Here is a 7875-nt window from a genome sequence, read left to right as displayed (position 1 = left end):
AGTTGAGTCGAGTTGTCGTATCTGGCGTCGGTTGGAATTCTTCTGTGAACACAGCAGGGCTACCACAGAAACTAGACCAGAATAACAAATATAAATGAAGCCAATCTTATTACTGGCCGAGATGGAAAAGTCTTTCTTTAAAATGTTATTTATTTGTTTATTTGTTTGTTTAGTTGTTTATTTTGTATGAGTGTTCTGTCTGCATGTATGCCTGAATGCCAGAAGAGGGCATCAGATCCCATTATAGAGGGTTGTGGGATACTATTTCGTTGCTGGGAATTGAACTCAGGATCTCTGGAAGAGCAGCCATGCTAAGCCATCTCTCCAGCCCCAAACTGGAAAAGTCTTAAATGGAATGACTACAAGTCAAACAAAGGACAAATTTAGAACCAGACAAGACTCAAGCATCTCATTAAGAAAAAAATACAGTGTGAAAGGACACTTAAAAGATGTCCTTCCAGTCACTGGACAAGTGTTATGAGCATGGGGGCACAGAGTGGCACTGGAAACTTGGTTGAATATTTGACAGTGTTTCAAGGTGTTTGTGTATAAAGAAGTAAACAAATGAACAAACTGAGAATTTGAAAAAAATCCTAAGTGTGAATGCAAAGCTACCGCTACAATATTTATATATAAAACTTGTGGAGACTTTGGGGTTGAAGTCTGGGTCTGATTTGAAGGCACTGGAGAGTAAGATAGTATTTTCAAACAAGAGAATTTTCAAGCCACATCTGGAGGATTGTGTTAGAAAATGCCACTCAAGGAAAAGGCAAGGTTCAGTGAGGGCCAGGGAAGACAGTCATCAACACTGAGGTGTGGCTAGATGGTTTCTTTGAGTAATAAGCAGTCTAACTTGATTGGGGAATACGGGGATGCACTGGGTGCCTAGGGAGCAGCTAAGGATGACCTGACTAAGGGAACAGCTGGAGGTCCCTTGCTGCAAAGCTTTGGGTGGCTAAGGAGCTTGGAACATGTAATCAAACATGACAGACAGACAGAGCTCCCGAGTCCAGCTGTGAAACCGATGGGTGAAGTTTTAGGGAGCTGGTGTCACCCACGTGGATCAATGCCCCATGTGCAGGGATGACAGTGAGGGCAGGGTCTAAAGGAGGAGGAAGTACACTTGTCTAGCATCTTTCATCTAAACTAGAAACCTGGGCACCCCCCTAATGCCTACGACTCTCCCCAGGGCTCAGAGTGTCCAGCGACAGAGCCACTGTTGTGAATGCTGACTGTTTAACATCACCATTACTAAAAAATTGAACAACATAAAATTACAAAAGAGTAAGTTAAATTCAGGACAGTGAGAATGCTCGTCACACCCTGCTTGCCAGCATCTGGTGTTTACTGCCTAAGCTCAGAGGCTGTTTGTCAGAGATTCTCTCTGAATGGAAGATGCTGCTGAAGGGCACGCAGCTGTGTGTGGCTCCTCAGTTCCACTGTGAGGTGAGTGATGAGTGACTTTCCGGTAGTCAGGAGTCAAGCCAGATTTGGTCTACCCTAGAAATCAAAACTAAAACCCTTAACTTTACATGTTCTTTTATTGTCCAAACTCATAAAAATCTAAGAAGAAGTGTTAAAAACATAGATTGAGCTTAGAGGTGTGATGGCGTATCCATAGTTACATTATAAACAGTCTCCGGTACGAAGGGAATGTTTTTTTGGTATTCAAAAACAGTGAGCTGGTTTGGAAAAAGAACTGCTCATTCCAGTAACACATGGGCAAAGTTCCAACTCACTTTCATTATTTGTGGTAAGTTTCTTTGTCTTCTTTTCCTCCTTCCTTCCTCCCTTCCTTCTTCCTTCCTTCCTTCCTTTCTTCCTTCATTTCTTTCTTTCCTTCTTCCTCTCTTTCTCTTTTTTTTCTTTCTTTTCATGAGAACCAGTACTTGCATCAGGATTGAGCTCAGTTAACTATGGTGAAGGGCCTGCTAAAAACACCGTAAAGGAAGGAGGAGTTATCTAATTCACAATGTACAGTGAGATGGCTTTATGGTCTCTGGCCCTGCTGTAAGGCATCTGGTAGGAAGGTGTGGTACAGCAGATCTGTTTACATCTGGGCATCCAGGAAGCAGAAAGAAGAAGAATCAGGAACAAGAAGTGACCCCAAGAATCCTGCTGGGACATAGGTCTACCAACTAGACTCTCACCTGGAAGACTTTCTACCACTTCCCAGTGATGCTATCATTTTAGGAATCTGTGAGGAAGACACACTGCAGTGGTTAGAAACATAAAGAGAATGTGAAAGACTATTACCAAAAATGGATGGAAGAGCAGACCCAGAGCCTGATTGACAAAACAATGGCTGGCTGCATTTCAACAAGGAAAGATCCCTCCAGCTGGCTCCATTCTCTGCTCATCTGCCTGCAGGGGCCATGATCCCACTTCCCCCAGTCCCCTGGGTCCTCCTCAGCCTGGCCTGATGCCTGCAACCCATGTGGGAGGCCCTCCTATGATGCCAATGATGGGCCTCCCTCCTCCTGGGATGATACCTGTGGGACCAGCTCCTGGGATGAGACTGCCTGTGGGTGCCCACATGCCCATGATGCGTGGGCCTCCAATGATGAGACCTCCTACCTACTCTATGTTGGTGACCTGGTCAGACAGATAAGAGCAGAAGCACTTTTTATAGTTTTGTATTTCTTGTTCTGTTTCACCAGGAGATCTTGGTGCTGAGCCTGAGTGTTTACTAGATGCATTAACAAGAAAACGTCCCTTCCTAACAGAGAGAATACTTTTGGAGGGAGAAGTGAAACAAAAAAGTGTGGGTTTCATTTATATTGTGAAATGTAAAAATAAAATCATCAGCTCTTTTAATTAAAAAAAAAAATAGATTTCCTAAGAGCAGTTTTCCAGCTTTTCTATGTCCTTTTATTAGACTCTTATGAAAGTTCATCATCAAGAAAACAACCCTGTGATGGACATCTCTCCTGAATAAGAAATCTTGGGACCAAAAACCACACACACACACACACACACACACACACACACACACACACACACACGTTTATGTTTCTCTCTCTCTCTCCATATATATATACATATATATATGTACATATATATACATATATGTATATATATATTACATATACTTAATTTTAAGATCTTTCTCTTTCTCTCTCTCTCTCTCTCTCTCTCTCTCTCTCTCTTTGTGTGTGTGTGTGTATGTGTGTGTGTGCTATTGTGCCCATGTGGAGGTCAAAGTCACCTACAGGATTTGGCTCTCTATTTTTGGTACATGGGACCTAGGAATGGAACTCAGGTCCTCAGTCTTGGCAGTGGGCCTCTTTACTGACTAAGCCATCTTGTCATCCCTTTTACTTGATTCTCTATAGCTTCACATTTTTTTTTTTTTTTTTTTTTTTTTTTTTTTTTTACTTTTTAATGATATAATCTTACTATCCTGTGAGCTCTCTCTCTCTCTCTTTCTCTGGTGTGTATGTGTCTGTGTGTGTATGTATGTGTGTGTGTGTGTGTGTGTGTGTGTGTGTGTGAGTGTGTACTCATGCATGTGGTGGTCAGGAGCCACCTTTGGGAGTGAGTTTCCGCCATGGGTCCTGGAGATGGAGCTTAGGTCCTCAGGCTTGCACAGCAAGAGCTTTTACCCACTGAGCCATGTTCCTACCTTTCCTCCTTTATTTAAAAAAAAAAAAACAAACCCTCTTTTTCCCATATACAGTCTATAATGTCCAGTTAACATGTCCTTAGAAACACACAAGAAAAAGTACCACTGCACAAAACTGTTTCAGAAAACTTTACAGATACTACCAGAAGCAGAGCCATACTTGCCTCAAGCAGAGAAGAGAGTATCACTCATGAGCAAGCTTTGCAGCTTAACAAATTCACCCGGCTGAAATCACCCTCGTGAATTTGAACATTTACTATATCTGTATGTAAATTCAGTAAAGGTGTTCTATATCTTACAGACTGAGCTGCATTATTCACAACAGGAGTGTGTACTCTAGGGAACAGGACTTAATGGCAGCTCTCGGTTTAGAAGCTTTGTGCTCTACACTGACATCTCTGATGATCTAATCAGCTGATTTGAAGCCTGAACATCAGAGAACTGCCTCACAGGACTGTTTTCTGGAATGCAAAATATTTTTGATCCCCACAAAAGGACACCAATAAAAGTAACTCAGTAAACACGATGAGATCAATAAAACATTGTATTCGTAAGAACAGATACTAAATATGCAGTGAGATGTTAGCTCTGGTCAGGTGTGGTTGTGTATCCCTTTAGCCATGGCACTTAAGAGACTAAGTCAGGGCAACTGTCAGTGTGAGGCCAGTCTGGACTGTGTAGCAAGACTCTGGGAGAAAGGAGGAGAGGAAGAAAAGAAGAAAGAAAAGAAGAAAAAGAAAGGCCAAAACAGAAGGAGGGCATAAGGAAGAAAGAGTGGGAGGAAGAAAAGGAAGGAAGAAGGGAAAATAAGAAAGAAAGGAGGAAGGAATGAATCAAGGAGCTAGTTATAGCTTGTTCAAAGTTAAAAATCTTAGTAGGTAGGAGAACTTGATACAAATTCTTAAACTGTTGAAAGATACATCCCCAAATAATTCCAAGACTGAGTTCAGCAATGAATAGTTTAATTTTCACTAGAATCATCACCTCGCCTCTACAAACGTCCCTATCATCAGCACATGTCTTGGAGAGAACTTCTAATCATAGAATCTAACACAGTAAAACCTTTTGGATGACTGAGTTGCATCTTGTGAGGTAGCCAGTTTCCCAGGCAGCGCCACACGTCTCTTGCATCATATGTTGCTCCTTCCCTGTGCTAGTGTATCGCCATGTGTCCCCAGGAATAGAGCATGAAGAAGTAGAGAAGTAATGATATATCACTCTGGAGACTGCGTTGTAATAGTGACTGCAGCTTCTCTTGAGTCACAACATGAAAAACAGAGTTGACACAGCAGTTAATACTGAAAACAAAGACCGTTCAAAACAAATTTCCAAAAGTTTCACCAACAGAGAAACATTGGGTACTGTGGCTATAGAGAGGATGCTGGCTGGCATGCTTGTAACCCTACATCTGTGATGGCAGTGATGGGGGGGCATGTCCTTGAAATTTTTTGGCTAGCCAATCTAGCTTAATCTATGTCCCAGGAGTTAGAAGCACACACACACACACACACACACACACACACACACACACACACATACTAACTCTGTCTTAAGAAGCTCATTTCTGTTAATGTCTCTTACTTCCTTCCAGAGCATGCTCTATTTTAATTAATCTTAGCTCCAATTAAAAAAAGTGCAAAATGATACAATTATTTTTTAAAAAGAGAAAGCTTACTATAGAAATTAGTAAGTCTAGTAGCCAATAGGGCTTGGCAAATGAGAACAGAGAACTCTGTGCTTGAGAGATGGCTCCTTGGCCAAGAGGAATTGTTGCTTTTACAGAGGACTAGAGTTCAATTTTCAGCATATACATTAAATGGCTCACAGTCATGTATAAATCCAACTCCAGGGCCCTGTGAGGGAACACACAGAATTGTACACACACACACACACACACACACACACACACACAGAATTGTACACACACACACACACACACACAGAATTGTACACACACACACACACACACACACACATTTTTTTAGGAGGAGCTACCACACTTTGGCCTAAATGGAACCTCAGGACCAAGATCCTGGCCTTGCTGGAGAGTGGGCATGAGTAAAGTTCAAATGAGGCTGGCCAGGCATCTGAGGAACCCCTTCTATCTTGTGGAACTTGCTGGGCATATGGCCTTTCTGGTGTGTGCATGTGCATGTATATACGTGTGTGTTTGTGTGTCTGTGTGTGTTGGGGTCTGGTGGAGGGGCAGCAGTCTATCAAGGCAAGCAGTAAGCCTAACTTGCACCTTTGCCAGTCACATGAGAATTACAAATTGTTTCCTTCCAGGTATGTTTTGAGTCTACTCAGGAATTCCTCTAAGTTTCTATATTTTTAATTGACAAAATGTTTAAACATTCTCAAGAGAGTATACTTTCTTATGGTTGTCAGAGAAGTCAATGAGCTAGTGTATGTGAAATCATTGAACAGACTCTGCTCCGTATTGAGCACCATAGAAAGGCTGCTATTGTGTTCTTTTTACAAACAAGCCACTCCTGTATGCTCTACACTCTCAAGTGTAGTTGCAGGTAAAATCTAAGCTTACCTAGAGTTCAATTCTCAGCCTATACATTAGGTGACTCACAGTCATGTATACACCTACTTCCAGGGGCCTCTGAGGGAACCCACAGAATTGTACACACACACACACACACACACACATTTTTAGAGGTTAAAAAAAAATAGAGAATGTAAGTTTTGACCACGTGTTGAATGACTGTGTCAAAGTATTTTGGACTTTTAAGTAGTAGTGGACTTCTCAGGTTTCTGTTTTTATAGAGACCATAACAGTTTGCAAATTCCTTAGATTAGTCACTTCAGGCTGTAAGGACAAAACACTATGGACTGGGTGGTTTAAATAATGGGAAATTAAAGTGTCATAGATCTAGAGGCTGTGAATTCCGGGGTCAAAGTCTGGCTGGCTCCGTGTTTGCTCAGTGTCCCCTTCCTGTGTTCTAACTGTGTCCTCATATGACACAGAGATGTGACAGAGAGAAAGGGAACTGGAGAGAGTGAACCCTGGCTCTTCCTCTTCTCAGACACTAATACTGCTGGGGGGCGGAGGGTCACTCTTGTTTATCTAAACCTAATCATATCTGACAGGCTCCAACTCCCCAGACACTATCATGTGGAACGTTAAGGCTTCAACATAAATTTTGGGAAGAGAGTCGTTCAGTTCATATCACCCATCAACCATGCCTCTGAGCCAGTATTTCCCTAATTTCTAATTCTATTTTATCAAAATTTTGAACATTTACATTTTCAGTGCTACAAACTGATGCACAGTTTTAATTTTTTTCTCTTATTATAATCTTCTATGCATAAAGTCCATTTATACTCTTTATAATTTTTCATTTCCTTTACCCAAATATCTATAGGGCTACTAGCATATATTCTCCACCCCATCCCTTTGGATCCTTTCATTCACAGAATCAGTTCCATGTTGTAGGTTACAATACTCACTTATGTTTTCCTTTTGGTTTGTTTGTTTGAGATAAGGTTTCTCTGAGCAGTCTTAGAACTCATTCTGTAGGCTGGCCTGGCCTTGGTGATGGGATTAAAGGCTTGTGCCACTACCACCGGGCCTTTTTTTTTTATTTTAAATTCAGAAAATATGTTATTTTTCTTTGGTATGATGTATTAGTCATTATAATCACATGTTCTGATTTTCTGTAGTATAGGCAGAGATTATTTCTAATCCTATGAGAATTTTTTTTGCTTATTAATATATCTCTTCCCTCCTCCTCTCTCTATCTCTTCCTCCTTCCTTCCATCCTTCCCTCCCTGTCTGAGAGTTAAGCTCAGGGCTTGGCACATGCTACGCAAATGTTCTACTCCTGAGCTACATCCCAGTTCTTGTTTGATTTGGTTTCTCACTATGTAGTCTAGGCTGGACTTGAACTCATTATGTAGCCCAGGCTGGCTTCTAACCTGTAATCTTCCTGCTTCTGAATCCTTGGTGCTGGGATTATTCTCCACAATCCTGGCTGCTTCTCAGTTCACCCTCGCTCCATCCTCTCCCTAGCATAACACTGTTGTGAGGCCGATTGGAAGGACCCGCCTCTTCCTGGGTTACTGGGGCAGGAGTCAAGCCCTGTTACAGCACAGCTCAATTCCTGTTAAAGTTCACAGTATGTTTTTATTACAAGCACGTCTTTTATTTATTTATTTTTAATATTTTTTTATTTTTATTTATTTTTATGTGTATGAGTACACTGTAGCTGTACAGATGGCCATGAGCTATCATGTGTGTG

Source organism: Mastomys coucha, unplaced genomic scaffold, assembly GCF_008632895.1.
Source record: "Mastomys coucha isolate ucsf_1 unplaced genomic scaffold, UCSF_Mcou_1 pScaffold7, whole genome shotgun sequence".
NCBI lineage: Eukaryota > Metazoa > Chordata > Mammalia > Rodentia > Muridae > Mastomys > Mastomys coucha.
The sequence above is the reverse complement of the archived record's forward strand: the minus strand, read 5'-3'. Positions refer to the sequence as shown.